At 38.6% G+C, this 16,756-nt stretch overlaps 1 protein-coding gene across 3 annotated transcripts in view; it reads right to left on the bottom strand.

Moving 5' to 3' along the window:
• fnbp1l (formin binding protein 1-like) overlaps positions 1-16,756 on the bottom strand; it is a 53,749-nt gene that overhangs the window by 26,791 nt on the left and 10,202 nt on the right. The gene's annotated exons all lie outside the window — the stretch shown is intronic.

Below are 16,756 nucleotides of genomic sequence, written 5' to 3'. Positions count from 1 at the left end.
TGAAGAGCAGCTTGTCCTATTTATTTATTTTTTTTATCAGATCAGTATGAAATTTGTATTGTCTTTTCCTAAACTGACGGATGGAAACATGTAAACCTATTTGAGAACCAATAAGAGGGCATTTTTTTAAAGCAATCGGGAGAGCAAGAAATCATCAAATGTCCTGTTGTAATGTTAGCTACTGGTAGGTACTGGTACTCTCATGTGAGCCCCAGTTTTTAGCCTTTATTTGTTCACATTTTGATGAATTGCCACCATCAAAAGTATGCCGAGTTAGCTATTAGCAGTTCCTGTTTGCAATATGCCCATGGATGTACAGACAAAGATCACTGGATTACTTTGAGACTGAAGTAAACTTAAAAATTAGATAATTCTTAAGCAAGTTCTGCAGCAAGTATCTTTGAGTCATCCTACAGTATCTTTGCCTGACATCTCTCCCTCCACACTTCCCTATCAACTCTCGTGTCCCCTTGGGGAGACTTTTATCTTTCTCTTTTGGATTTGTCCTGCTGAATGTCCACATCTATTACAGAGCATATCCTGTAATTTCCTGGTTAAAATCCTGTCCGCGATGATGAATTAAATTACACAGGAGCATAGAGAACCTTTTATTCCCCACCTCCCCGTGTAATGTTAATGCCGTTTCCATGGGGCTCAAGTGATGTTGTGGTTTAATTTCAAGTAATTTTTATTTCTACTTTTAAAATCATTCTAATTTGGCAACAGCATCGTGACATGGCGATTAAGTGAATCACTTATTCTTTATGACAACAACACATCTCTGCGTTCTTGGTGTCAGATTGTTTGCGTCAGGTTAGACTGGCAACAATGGCTCTGCTCAACTGGAAGAACACGATCATTTATAGCTCCCTGAACACACACACACACAAGGGATTATATTTGTTGTCAGATGTCCATTTGTACTGACAACAAACATACTCCACCCTCTTCCTACCATGTTCTGTGTGTGCTCCAGGCAGAATTCGATGTAGTTTAGGGTAAAGGGTCAAAATGATGAATTTATCACTTCATTCATTCATTCCTCTAAGCGTCAGTGAGCACATTTTATGTAAAAATACATCCTCTGCCTCAATGTAAATGCTAACATACAAAGCCATGTGCATTTCTAAAGTGTATTTTTTAATGTTTTATCCTACTAACTTCAATTATTGTGAACCATTTTCCCAGATTACTGGATGAAATGAAAATTCAGTCAGGCAGAGACGTGCACTTTGACTGAAATAACCATCTTTCATTTTTGGTCAAACTTATCTTATCACAGTGTGGTTAATGCAGTTGCTGGCAGGGACTTTAACCTCCATATTGGTTAATTCAAGGACACACCATCTGACATTTTGTTGCTGAGCAGAATTTCTAAAGCAAAAAATGACCAATTTCGCAATATGCTTTTCACTATGTTTATTTCTTAAGGCATTTTAGATGATGTCAACTGAAACCTAAATGCTTTGTAAAATCACTTGCTGTGACTTTGCTTACAAATTAGTTGCGAACGGGGTAAAATGCAAAAAGTCCCAAAGTCTGAGTGTATGCAATTGTCATTTGTTCGTTTTCAGCAGTGCTCTGATTCACACTCGGCCACATTCACACCTTGAACCTGCCCAGGACAAACAGTCTTATCTGTCGCCCGCTGCAGCGGTTGCTGGTCATTTAAATGTTTTGTTTGAGGACACCACAGTGGTAGTAATATGGGAGGGGCACAAGGCGCTCATTTTCTTCTTAACCCTGAATTCTCCATCTCTCTCTCATGCTGATCTTCAGGCCAACCAAGAAACAGCACCACTTTCAGAAATAATCACGAATTGATATAAAGTTGCTGAAAACAAGCCGCAATACACAAAAATAATACATGGAATTTTTTGGCTTTCATATATGAAAAACACAAATGGATCTCAAGCCATGTCTGCACTGTGACACACGTGTGGTTCATTAGTGCCTGTATGTTGACTGTTCTCAGTTTCACACAGGATAATCTAAAAGGTGGACACGAGCCAATGTCCTATTCTTTTTAACTGTGGGCGCTGAAATCATGATATCCATCAAGTGTTGTGCCCTAGCTACCACTCTGTGTGCTTCTCTCTGCCTTTCTGTGCCTGTGTCAACACAAACCAAGGCCTGGACCGGAGCAAATAAGGGTCACTATGGGAAATACGAGACAGCGTGAGACAGCTGACCTCCTTGTTCGTTCAGTTATCATTTTCTTCAAACACAAAGACAGCAGGGAGGCTTTTAAACAGCACTGCTGAGCAGCATGGTGCTTTTAAACTCTAGGCACCTTATTGTGTAAGTGGAGGGTGAGTATAGAGACTACTTGTTAGTAGGGGTGAGTAGATTAGCAATACTGGCAAAAAATGTGTTTTTTTTTTTTTTTTTTAGCAATGTCTATTACTGAGGACCAGGGTTTGGTCACCTGTGCCTGTAAGAATTTAAGCAAGATGCTGAACCTCCACTGACAAAAATATCATGTATAGAAAGAGAAGGACACAGGATTTATCTACGACTTTTATTTTGGTCATGATGCCACTGCTTTTGTATATAATTCTCCTATGATTTTTATATTTATATTGTTGAAGATTTGATTATGTGTTTCAGAAATGTAGCCGTTTAGTGCAAAATTTAAATTTCTGTGAAACTAAAACTAAGGGCTGAAAAATGTCTCTGAAAATTATCAATAACCCTGTTTGCATTCACTCATTAAGTCATAGTCTTTTTGCTATTTAATTTATGCAACCACTGTCCTTGAAGCCCACACTAAGTGAATCACTGAAGCCCATGACTCCGGGTCATATTTCCATTGTGATGTGGGAGAGGAAAGTGATTCAAAAATGGAAAACAAGACAGCGCCTGCAGTCCAAGAACAGCCTTCAGTTAAAGACATATGCTGACTAAGTGCAACCACTGAGACAAACAAAGGGAGTCCAGCATGTTAAAACTAAACTGTGACGGGGTGAAACATGGACTAGCAGAATTAAGAGCTTCCTAATGCCAGATTCATCAGCGAGAAACACATTTAAAAAGATCTCTGTGGTGCAGACAATTAGTAAGTGTCAAGCTGCCAATTTTCAAGCATTTTTGTATTTCAAACAGCAAATTTAGCCCAAAAAGATGCAACAGCAGCAGAGATAAGCAGCTGCTCAGCAGGATACTTGAATGGCTTGTTTTTGTTCTGTCATTATCTGACATCCTGCTTCACTGGTCACTGGTAAATGCCTGTTAGTCTGTCTGTTACCAGCCAGGTCTGCATCCATCCCTGTCCAGCTCCGTATAGCCAGCGTGTCCGCCTGTGGTTGCGTCAGCCTGTGTGACGGTGTCCATGAATAAGTAATAGAGTATGAGCTCATCCTGTAGTTTGTGGCAAACTGAACACAGACTGGCTCACTGGAGAAATGACAACATCTTTGGGCTCTGGGTTTTCTCGGCTCGCAGGAAAAACAGTAGGAGGACGAGAATGATGATGAGGGTTACAGCATAGCTGACCAATTCTGGGAGCTAAAATGTCAGAGAAAATGAGATACTGGATTCTGTGAGTGGAAAGTGTCAGTGTCAGACAGACACTGCAGGTGCTGCAACAGCGTGGGTTACTGAGTGCAGACCACATTCAGATCTCCTACTCTACTATGAAATACCAAGGGAAGCAGTTACCACTGATACAATAACTATCTGTTATCTTCCTATATAACCAATCACATGTGAGTCAGGCAGACAAGCAGGCCTACGCATAATTAAAATTTGGTTCCCACCTCAATAAATCCTGCACTCTTGGTTCCAAATGTAACATTCAGCATAGTCAAATAAGCCTGGTAGCTACCTGGTAGCCAGGTAGTCAGTTTTTGCAATTAATAAAACAAAGTTGCCAATAACAAAATAATCCATCAATTCTTTAAAAAAATATGAGTCCACACCTTAACGTGGGCTTAATAAAAGAAACAATTGTACCACTAACAAACTTGCTATGTACAAGATAAATGACATTTTAAAAATGCTGAATACAACAGGACTACATGTTTGGCTCAAGCGCCATTTCCCACCATTTTTCATTAGAAGGGAATAGCACAAAATGAACAAATACGCATTCAAGATCTGGATCTGTTCCAAAATTTAATGATTTCTTTCCTGGCCCATGCCCCATCCCTCCATCAAAATCAGTGAAAATCCTGTAAACAAATAAACAAACAAACAAACCAGCAAATGGGCATGGGTGAAAATTGTTGGAGATAAAAGAAAAACGGACCTCATATCAGCTGAGCTCTGATTAGCACAGAAAGGTGCAGCGATAGCCATGTTATCAGAGGCAGTAACGCAACATCCTGTCATACAATCGTCACAATCACAGGAAGGGATGCCTTCACAAACAAAACAGTAAGACTGGGCCCTCTATCACAATACATTTGGTTTGAAACTACTGAACTACAATACAATTACACATAAATATGTAAAAATACATTTCATTACAGAAATGATCAGAAATTCTACATTTTAATGAATTTAAGACCAATTAAGGAAACAAGGTTGAATGGCATATATTCCATATTGAGTCTTTGTCAAAAGACTTAAATGTTTGAGGCTCTCTATACTGAACATTTTTGAAATATCACAGTAGGAAAAGCAGTACAAATATCAAAATTAATGAAGACTGAATTCAATTTAGCCAGTTCCATGTCCTGAAATTGCCTATCACTGCGACTATTAACACCATTGCTTTTCCTGTTCTGACAAGTCAAAATGTCTACTGTGAAAAAGGCTTATTATCATAGCAGATACAGGTGTACATAGCCAATCAGCCTCATTCTTTCAGTCACCAGCGAGAGCTCAGACCAGAGGTTTGAATGCAAGTTGACTGGTAATGCAATGACAATCTGGTTTAATATCTGTATCCATCAGCAAATCTCACCCTTCATCTTTCCCACATCATGAATAAGACCCCGAACAAACATTAACATGTTCAGTCTGTCTGTTGATGAGAGTTGCATGTTTATATTATCACAATATCTGTCTTCAAAGCAGCAACCATTGCCATGGAGGAATACTCAGTACAGGAGAACTAGAGATGGATGAAGCAGAGAGTGGAGACTTTTTATGCATTGTTTGAAGTCATTGATTTTAAATAGGTAGAAAGTATTTACTTAATAAAAACTTGCCTCTTCAGTGTGTTGTTAAAGATTTGTTATTGAATGCATTAAATGTAAAAATAAACAAATAAATAAATGGCAATTTTTTTTCACTCAGGCTGTTACATTATTTTATTACAGATATACTGGTATCTCTTATTGCAATCTTGTAAATATCAATATCAGCCTTGAAAGTCCAGTATCAGTTGCACTCCACACACTAGTTTTAGCCATTACATCTACACTATATAATTTTTTGTCGGCACATGCCTAATTGGACACATGCCACTGTGGACAGTGGACAAAAGAAAATTTGTTTCCTGCCCAGATTCAAACCAGAAAATGGGTCACAGGTCTGTTTCTGCTGCGTTTCCCACCAACAAAGCCACTGCTCTGCTTTAATGAGCTTCAATCGCAGGGTAAGAGAATAAATTAGTCATTTAGCTCCCAGACGAGGAGGGCTGAAGACGCCCTGTGCAGGGATTCCACTGTGGAAACACCCTGATAACCAATCAGATGGCTAGACAGCCCCTCCCCAGCCAATGAGAGAGCCAGACATCCTGGGTGCATTCCATGGGAGAAGGCAAGGTTAATTAGCATAGAAAATGCTGCTAGGACAATAGACTAATTACACACTGTGCATTCCAGAGCAGAGAGCATGCGCACGCATACGCACACGTGCACGCACACACACACACACACACACACGGCACAGACTGGGTGGGAAATGTCAACTTGTCTGAAACACTGGCATCAGTATGAAGATCCCCAGGCTCAGTCTGCAGTGTGTGTGTGTGTGTGTTTGGTGGGTGTGTGTGTGTTTTTGCTGCAACTGTTTTCATCTTCCTCGAAAACAACCAGAAAAAAAAAGTCTCTTCCAAGAATGTGATAGGGGAGAGGAGACCGGCTTTTTGTGTGTGTGTGTGTGTGTGTGCATGTGTGTCTGTGCGTGCGTGTGTGTGCGTGCGTGCTGGAGGTTGAAGAGGGAGTGCTAGGGAGGAGAAGATTGGCATTTGGAGAGATTTTGAAAGGGGAGGTAAGAAAAACAAGAGGAAAGTAGGAAGAAAATTGGACAGGAGAACAGGCGTGCATCTGTGTGATGAACATTCATTTTGTCTAAAGCCCTGTTTGGACGTGGGTTATTTCTCTGGGGGGAGTTAGGTTGATTTTAATATCACCTGCCCTGACCGGTGAGCCTGGATATATGCACTGATCTCCCATTTTGGTTTGATTTCGATTCACAAAGTTTAGAATCGATTCATTTTGATTTTGATTAATTATGATGATTCATTTACATCGGATAAATACCAATGTTGTCTGTAGCATTCCTCAGAATTTATCCTGGACATCCACTTTAAAAGATCCCTGTGAGCACAGACAGGGCAGAAAGAGAAAGTCTGCTCACTAATCCACCTGCACGGTTTGTGTTGACAAGACATCAGCCTGATATCTGCAGACAGCTGTTAGCTAGTGTTAACTCTGCGGAAGGGGCAGTTGAATCCACACACTGTTCATTCGACTTCCACATCTTTATACATCACAGCCAAAGATAAAACCTCTTCAACAAACACAAGCCATTAGCTAAAATCAGTGTGCAGAGTCCTTTAAGAGTCTATCCGTCATAGATGTGATGTCTAACCATTCTGAGTGACGTGCTGAAAACGGCGGCGACTCGACATAGTTAATGAGACTGTTATGACAGACATTGAACACATCATACAGCCCTAACTGGACTGGCATTTGTATTTTCTAACAGGCATTTCAAGCTACTTAAGTTGATATTTTCTGTACAGGTTAGCGGATCTCAAGCAAGGGGTGGGAAACATGGATAAAATGCTCTGTCACAGTATATTTAATTTCATATCATGACACCAGAATAATACATACACTGGAAATTCAATTAAGAAATCGTTAATGGATAAATTGCAAACAGGAATGTATGTGTTTGGCTCGTCCAGGTAACAAAATACACGACAAATCAAAGAACTTCATCACATTAATTCAAGAATCATAGAAAAACTGATATTACTATAAAGTAGTCTTTCATCACTGATTTACAACATTGCCCACAATGGCCTAATGGCTCTAGAGAAGGATATTAAGGATAGTTACCACTGTATAAAAAGGAAGGAGGAAAGTCATCTCACATTATACACTCTTTTAACCCTGACATCAAACTATAAAAACTTTTATGCCAACACTGCATTCTCAAAGATTATGTGGTATTTATATTTTTCGACAATTCATCAAAGTTCGTATGTTTGGTTTTGAACTGTTGGTCAGACCAAATAAGCAAGAGTCAACCTGGATCTATTTGGACTGTGAGCAGAGGCCAAAGCACCAGGAGGTAAGTACACATAGTTTATACCTGTGTAGATTACAGACACACATACATACACATGCTTTACTTCTTCTTTGCTGAGAGCATCTGGATTTGAATAGACTTGGATTTGATGCTAAAAGGTTGTTGTGTTGAAAAGTCTCCAATTGCCATCTATGGGCAAAACAGACAGGAACACTGGCACACTGTGGACTTCAACCCCCCCTCACTTGTGTGCAGGCAGGAGGAACAGCCAGTTTCTTCGGCTGTTTTACAAACCTTCTTCTGCAGGTTTTAGCCTTAATATTACTGTGTTTTCATCACAGATTCTCTGGAGAGCTTTCAATGGGAAGCCCTTCAATCCCATTAGCCTAATTCTGTGTGTTAGAGGGTTTGATAAATGCCTGACCTACATGAGCACCTGCAGCTCTTCACATTCCTTCACTTGCTCTCCTACACAGCTTCCTAGTGTGAAACCAACAGAGCAGCAGTTAAAATGTACAAATATAGATTTACACCTACTTCTAACCTGAATTAAAATGTTCACCCTAGACTTAAATGTGGCTACTTCATAGTAATCAGCAAAAACTGTTCTATTGGCTGGAAGGTTTTTGCTGCAAAAGGAAGCTGCAGCATGAGTTAAGTTTGCATTAAGCCATGTTTCTCCGTTATGTTTATAGGAAATTTTCTGAAATTGTGATTTTCAACTCATGACCACTGTTCCTCATGTCAATGCCGCTTACTGTTGTTCTTCAGACTTTGTTTAGAGCTGAAAATAGGGCTGCATATAACTTTAGTTTCATGAGCAATTAATCTGCAGATTATTTTCCTGATTAATCGACTAGTTATTTTGTCATTAAGATGTTCAACCATTATTTAAATAAAGCCTGTCATGAGCGAGCAAGGCGACATCTTCATCTTCATCTTTTTTGTTCAATCAAAAGACCAAAATTTAGTGATATGCAACAAAGAAAAAGATTAATTCCACACATATGAGAAGCAAATGTTTGGTATTGTTACTCCAAAACAAACCACAAAAACAGCTGCTTTTCTCTGTGTAATAACACTCTAACTTCTATGTGACCGTTGCTCCAAAAGAAAAAAAAAAAAAAAATTTTAGCCTCCAGGAAATCTTGACAGGCATTATTTATTCACAATTTTCTGATGTTTTATAGACTAAAGGAAAATATGATTATTAAAAAAAGAAGATCACTTAATAATAAAAATCATTAGTTGCAGCCCTAAAATTAAACAATTTGACTTCTATTTTGTGATGTTTGCACTTGCAATATAGACTCAGATAATCTTTGGAAGTTCCCATAAGTGCTAAATGCCCTTTTTATAGCTGTTAAATGCTGCTATCTGGCTCTCAACCTGACATGACGCATGTTTGTAGCTGTGTTGGTGATTGAATTACTTCATTGTAAAGATCTGTCTCAATGAGCTATTTACACTATTTTAAGCCACACCCTGTAAACACACACACACACTTTTTTTCTGCCTTGCAGGAACTATTTTCATGTTTCTTTCTTTCCCCTGCGGAAACAGAAACTACTGCATGACTGTAGCAGGACTGTACAGGAAACATGTGATTCATAGCTCTTCAAATTAAACATAATTTCAGCAGATTAAAATGAATCAGAGAGTGATCACATCATGGATCACAGTCCAGCTCCGAGTCAGGGAGCGGCTTCACTCCTGCAGACACTCACCCTATAACTCCATGCACCCTAGAGTACACCAGTGGAGTCAAATGGGTTCCTGTAAGGTGTTTAAATTATTGTCATATCTGTGTTTGTTTACAACAGTTTGAATGGTTCAGCTGAAGTGAATAAATGGGTGTTTCTTCCTGTTATGCAATAGCTCTAGATTTTGTTTTCCAGTCTGTGTATTATTTACTGTTGAGCTAAATGATTATCTCGAACAGAGTGCACTGATTCACACCTCAATAACAGCTGTGCAGTGGTTTAAGGGGAAAACTATTCATATGTTTAAGATCACAGTCACAGATATCTTGTATCTTAACAAAATCAAAGCTATGAGGCCGTATAACGCCTGAAAATCTTGTATTCTAGTAATCTCCCTTGACAGTCTGCACTGGAATGCATGCTTTCATTTGTTTCAGTGGGTGGACCAGTCAAATACTTTGTCCAATCACTGGCCCAAGAGGCAATTTAACAGGAACCTGTGCTCATTGTGTGCCAGCAAACACAGCTCAGGGGAAAACATCAAAACTCTTTCCTAAAACTCAAAAAGAACGCAGATGGAAAAAGCATTGCAACTGCTAATAAATACCTGAAGCACAGACGCTGCATCAGTTTTAACACTGACTCGGTTTCGACACCGAAACACTGATTGGCAACTGGAAAGTTGGAACAGATGTTGGGTGAAAATGTCAACGATGGTCAACTCCACTGTTTTTCACTTTTGTAACAAACAAAGCCGGCACACATGCAAACAGAAAAGTATTTTCAAAAGCAAAAATCTATGTCACATTGGTGTAGAACTGAAATAGTCAATTAATTTCTTGAAAGAATACTCATTGACAACTATTTTAGTGATTGATTAATCATTTTAAAGTCTTAACAAAAAGACCAAATAATTCTCTAGTTTCAGCTTCTTGATTTCATGCTTTTTTTCCACCCTTATAAATCACTGAAAAGAGAATATGTTTGAGATCTAGCAATTGAACTTTGAACTTGAACTTTAGAAAATTGTGCAGGCCATTTTTTTTTTTTTTTTTTTACATTAATAGACTGAGGAATTGACTGAGTATAAAAATAATTGAATAATTGTCAGTTGCAATCCTACTCTGGTCAGGAGCGTGTCACCACGTGGTAGCTTTTGCTGTCAAAAAAAAAAAAAAGATTCATGCAGAAGAAATATTATTCTACAACCTCAGCATTTACCAGTTTCTGGGATAGCTCACCTCAAGCTTCGTTAAGCAAGTTGGGAAGCTTTGAATGAAAACAGACATGACCCATCAGGTGGTGTCTGTGTCTGAGTCAGAGGCAGGTCAGTCAAACATTACCCCAATCTGGGCATAGTAGGACTCTGTACCACTAAATAACCATTACAGTGGTATTATTATCTCAGCAAGATTCATCAAGCAAATGTTACCTAAAGGCAAAATGTACTTCACCACCTCAAATCACTGTAGAACCAAACTATATTTTAATCTTTTTTACACCTTAACAAACAATCTACTGATATTCAGGGAAATAAAATAGCTTTTCTGACAATTCTGTGGTGTTGGTTCACACTTCACTCAGGTTTCAGAAGGAGCCAAGGACAAAACTTTAAAGAAGTTGCTGCCTTTTCCATGTTAACGATGCAACCATAAATTAGTGACAGTCACACTTTAATCAGTCACATGTTAGTCAATGCATAACGACTTTTTTGCTGACTGGAAAGACGAAGAGAGGGGAGAGCAGTATGCAGGAAGACAGAGTGCACATGTGTGTGTCATGTGTAGATAATACACATGGATAACAGTGACTCCATCATCTGAGCTCCTTTACCACAATAAGCACAGCCATGCATACATACTCACATCATCTCTCCCCCTGGCTGTCTTACAAACAGAACAATAAAGAATTCTATACAGTTAGGCTAATGTGCTTCATTAAGGTAAAAGACAACAATTCCTGCTAATGATCACTATTTCGCTTGACTATAAGCCGGAGTTACTTCTTCACCTTTAGCCCCAACATCTTTATTTAAATTTGAGTGGAGATATACAACAATAAAAAAAACTGCAACAAGAAGGAATACCTACTACAAAAGTACAAAAGTAATGAACAGTCATGACAGGCAAGGACACACAGTAGGTGACGTAGGGAAATACTGTCAAATCGTGCCACCCGATGTGCCAAAGACAACACATTGGCAAGTAATCTCTGATATAGACTGTGTTACCTGTAGCAGCTGGTGAAAAACTGTTGTCCCAGAACTGCTACAATCTTAGCTTAGATGCAAGAAATATCACAAAGATTTGACTTATTATACTATTTGCTTAAAACTTTGAATAGTGCCACAAAATGTCCCGCTCAAAGACATTTTCACTCTTGTATATTACACATTTTTTTCCCAAATGTACACTTTTAATTTCTCAGCAGTAAACAGCTGTCTCATTCGTCCACCAGTATTAGCTCTGTCTGCAAAAGACAGTTCCACTGACATCCATTCCCAAAACCAAGGGTTTGACTCCAGGACATTCCAGCTATATTTAATACCTGTGTGTGGAAAACCCACACACACACACACACACACACACACACCTGGGCACTCCTGTCTGTGGCTAGGTAGTCAGGTTTCATAGCAACATGATCCACTCTATTGTCTTACTTCCCCTCTGCTTCACACACACCCTGACAGACTGGTTAGACAAGAGAGGCAGAGAGACAGGCAGACTGGGCCTGCACTCACTTGGTTGACTAGTCTGTTGTATTGCAAACATGTTGTTGGTCAACTTAAACTGCTTAGTTCAGCAGCTCAGCACAGCTCGTCTCACTGAAATATTCTCAAACAGTCTCAACAAGGCCAACAAATCCACTGACTCAAATGCACATCAATCCCTGCCCAAAGATCAGAAGTGAACAGAATGATCCTGACAGTCAACACTGTCCTCCAATTATCATACTTAGTTGTTTATACTTGCTAAGTGATGTTAATCTTTTAGTTTGCAGGGCTAAGCTTGCACATGGGTGTCAGAACACAAAAACGTAACACCAAAAAAAAATTCACTTTAAAAATAAATACTCGTTTAATCAAACATAAACTGGAACATCGCAAAAACACAAGAAGTTAACGTAGTAAGGATGCTTGAATGAAACATGCAACTCTGATTCCAAAACACAAAAAAGCCACAAACTGAAATGCAGCTGGGAAATTTTGGAAATGTATAGTGATTGAGGAAATGAAGATTTGAATCACAATTGGGCCTTCATTTTGAAAAAAGCTGAATCCGGTTTTATGTGGCAGCTCCAGTTACAACAAAGGTCAAGTCTTTATTTTTGCATGACAAAATGTCTCAGAGACGCCTTGTTTACATAATTAGTAAAGACTGTGAGTACTGTATTATGTTTCAAATGACTGCTGTTAACTACTTCCAAGTTACTGCTGAATACTCCCACATCAGGTTAGTTTGTAAATGTCAGACTGCGACTTTGATCGGGACCCATTAGCTTGCCTCACCCCAAGTCTGACCCTCCTTGTCACAGCCCTAATCTTGACCAGGGTCATTTTGTGGGGTCAACCATCTGACACTGAAGGTCTCCCAGCGGATTTCCTGGGTCACAATCTGATCCTAAAAGCGCACAACACAGGAAACCCTGTTTTTAAGGACAGAACTGTGAGAGCTTGTTTCATTAAACAATCCTCAGTCCCGAGTCTGTGTGGCCAGATGTGTTTCAGGATGACATCACAAAATAATCAGGTTTGGCGGCTACACACACACACACCCACAAACATACACTCAATTCAGAGTGCATTGAGAATGTGCAGCTACTCTTTAAGGCTGCAAATAACAATGATTTTCTTTCTCAGATAATCTGCTGATGATTTCCTCAAGGAATCGATTAGTTGTAAAAATTGTTAGTAAATGGCAAAAATGCCCATCTCAGTTGACTGGACCACAAGGTGAAGTCCTTGTGTGTTTTTTTTATTTAGTTTGCAATTATATAAAACAGTGATGAGCTGAAAAGGAACAAAAAAATCTTTGGCATTTAAGCTTTATCCATGACTCTATCAACTTAACTATGATTCTGCCAAAATACACATGCACACTTATAAATAAGAGTCACACTTTATACTAGTGTTTTTACAATACTGAAATCTCCTACTTCAGCACAATTCAATATAAAGTATCAATATTTTGTTTTGTTTTTTTACGTCAAATTTCAAATACTGGCCAGATCAACTATCAAACAACAGTCTCCCTGCAGCTCACACACAAGCAACGAGGCTTTAGAGTTAAGCCCCAGTCTACCATATTTCCTAAAATAAACAATAAACATTGCCGTGTGTAAATAAATTATATTCTTTCTCTGAATTTTCTGTATTGAGTATTGATAAGAATATTAGTATTCATAAATTCCTGCCCTAGTAAAGAGGGTTGCATATAGTGTTTGAGTTTGATGTCTAAATCTTTTCAAATCCCTTATAGATTAGAAATCCCATTACAGTCAACTAGCAGTTGACTGAAGTTATAAAAATAATCATTTTTTGTTGTTAAGGTTGTAGCCTACTTAATTTTGCACCTTATGTTTTACAAGCTACTTGATTCAGATACTGGTTGTCTTCAATAACAACTAAGAAATTGATAAGCTTAACATATAGATATGATTTCCATTTATTTAACTGGAATATTCTCCTCCTGTATAAGTGACATAACTAGACTACGTCTCTAAAACAATAGTTGCCACTCTTGGTGCTTTTGAACTACAAAATCACAGAGTCCAATGGCAGTTGTAGAGCTGTCTCGCAAAGAGATGACTTCTTTCCCTTTACAAATAATTGTTGGGCAAGTAAGGACACTGCACATCAACCAGCCAACAGTTTATAGTGTCAGTTTAGTTTACTGACAAAAGATGTACCCTGCCACTTATCATTTTACCAACAAAAGCGACTGTCAGCCCTGACTAATAAATGAAAGTCCGCGACCTAAATGTAAAAATGTATATAATGTAATGTAATGTATAAAAATCTGGTTATTTTGAAAACTGGAATTAGATCCAATTTATCCCAACCCTAGTTGTATGTATTTGGATGGAGCAATGACTGTGTTGGGTGGCTAAGACACACTTTTGGGGATTACATAGATAGACATTACATAGACTTATATTCATTTCCTGGAGAGCTATTCTAACCCTAAACACTACTTGCCTAACCCTAACCATAACCTAATCTTAACCTAACCCTAAGAACTGATCCAAAAAAACCCAGTGTTTTCCTAATTGGGGACACAGCTTTTGTCTGCAATTGGACAAGCTGTGCCCAATTAACTGGACTTTAGTCTGAAATCCGTCCCCAAAAGTACATGTACACACACACACAGACTAATTTTAGCACAATCAGTTTCAGTGGTTGTCCACACTATTAACAACAGTGTTTCATGTTTGTGTGTCCAATATGAAAGAACAGGATGTGATGAATACTGTATCTGTTCAGCAATCCACTGAGCTGTGTCATCGGACCATATGTGCATGCCTGCGCACACACAAACATAAACAGCTCATTCATCTCAGAAAAAAAAGCCACAAGATCCCTGATGTATCTAACCACTGACTCAAGGGCCATAATCACAGTCGGGGTTTGGCATGAGGCTCCCAAGCTGTGTGAGTGTGTGTCTGAGTGTGTTGACCATGACACCTCTCCTCGCACTGTTCACACTGGTTAGTGCGGCTGACTTTGGGCTACGACACTCAGTTTGGCTGCGGACAGCTGGCACTATTTTTAGACAACAAATATATCACATCAGTTTTTGTCCGTTCAACACCAGCAACCAAAAAATCCATAATTTGAGGGAGAATAAATTAATTTATTTACCTCTATTCTGACTTTAACTTGTGAGTAGCAAAACAAAGTAGATGTTTGGTAAAATTCTACATGTAAATAAGCACATTTTCATTCAAATATACAAAGTGATTGGGTATAGTCCAGATACAAACGGGCAGAAAAAAAATACATCATTGCCTTAGTGATCAAGGCCCCGGCCAAGAAGAGAAGACCGACCACTCTCATGTCTGACTAATTAATATGAAGCTACAGTTAGCAGCTGGTTAGCCTGGCTCAGCACAAAGACTGGAAACGGCTACATTCAAAAATCATAGTGCAAAAACCACAAGTCGACAGATTAAACAAACTATGTAAAACATGTTTGTTAGTGAGCTTTAGAGGTGCTGATAGATGTTATTATGTTTGGACTAGGGCTGGCACTGACAATTATTTTTCCTATCAATTAATCTGTCAATTAATCATTGTTTTCATCTATAAATCATCAACAAAACTGTGAAATGTACCCATTACAGTTCCCTGAAGACCAAGGGAATGTTCTAAAATGCTTTGCTTTGTCTGAAAAGAAAACCAAAGATATTCGGTTTACTATACTTTGAAGACACAAAAGAGCAACACATTTTCACATCTAGGCAGCTCAATGTTTGTTTGATGACATGACATAAACAAGTAATGGACTATCAAAATAGGTGCACATTAATTTCCCGTTGACAACTGATTAATCAAATAATCGCTGCAGCTTTAGTTTAGACGAAGCCAAGCTAACCGTTTCCCTGTTTCCACTCTTTATGCTAAGCTCTAAGCTAACCAGCTGCTGGGTGTAACTTCGCATATGAGAGTGCTATCAATATTCTCATCAAACTCTTAGCAAGAAAATCAATAAGCAAATTCTAAATCTGTTTCAAAATCTTTGTGTTTCTCTCTGTAAGAGCTTCCCTCTGAACAGTGTCTCAGTTAGTGTTGTCATTGGAATATTTCCTACAATGTTCCCTTATATCCAGTGGAAATTCCCCCAAATAGCTTGCATTAACCCAATAACAGCTTGCATTCAGTGGAAAAAATCTCCTCAGATAAGTCTTTACCACGGTATAAATAAGCATGTAGATTCAGAGAAATGCCCTTTTACTTCCTGCAGGGAGGGAATGAGCATGACTGTCCTTATCATGTGACAGAGAATCTCAGCACAGTCTACAAGCATGTTCTCATTTATTCCCCTGTATGCCTGTTTAAAAAGGCAGAGAATAAACCATATTGGTGAAACTGACAAATATTTCGAAGCCACTTTAAAAAAAAAAAAAAAAACACTTGAAAATTGGTCTTATAAGTGGAACTGAAAGATTCAACTATTATTCACTATCCACTGGTGTTAGCTGTTGGTCAGTGCTTGAATGCTATCTCGCTAGATTGCTGTTTGGATTGTCTGACTAACAGTCATCACTCTGTTGGTCTTTTTGCACAGCGGAAAGACTCACTTCTTGCTAACAAAACAGTACAGAGAGGCTTTTGTCCTCTGGCAATCAATCTTTAGCCAAGTGTACAGACTCCCATTTACAATGCACTTTTACCTGGTAAAAACCAAGACTTTCATTTTGGACTTTGGCTAAATAATCATATAACTGTTGAGACATCCATGCTAGCAGATCTGTGAGGCTGTATTTATTCACAGTAGTGCTGTCACATTAATGCTATGTAAGGATGCTAAAATGTTGACAATGAAAATGCTAACATGGTTTTGTTTAGCCAGCATAATGTTCATCATGTTCACAATCTTAGTTTTGCATGATTGCACGCTAGC

This window comes from Seriola lalandi, unplaced genomic scaffold (genome assembly GCF_002814215.2).
Source record: "Seriola lalandi dorsalis isolate HSWRI2012SDOR001 ecotype SW California unplaced genomic scaffold, Sedor1 jcf7180002054885, whole genome shotgun sequence".
Taxonomy (NCBI): domain Eukaryota; kingdom Metazoa; phylum Chordata; class Actinopteri; order Carangiformes; family Carangidae; genus Seriola; species Seriola lalandi.
This window is presented reverse-complemented; position numbering and strand designations above follow the sequence as displayed.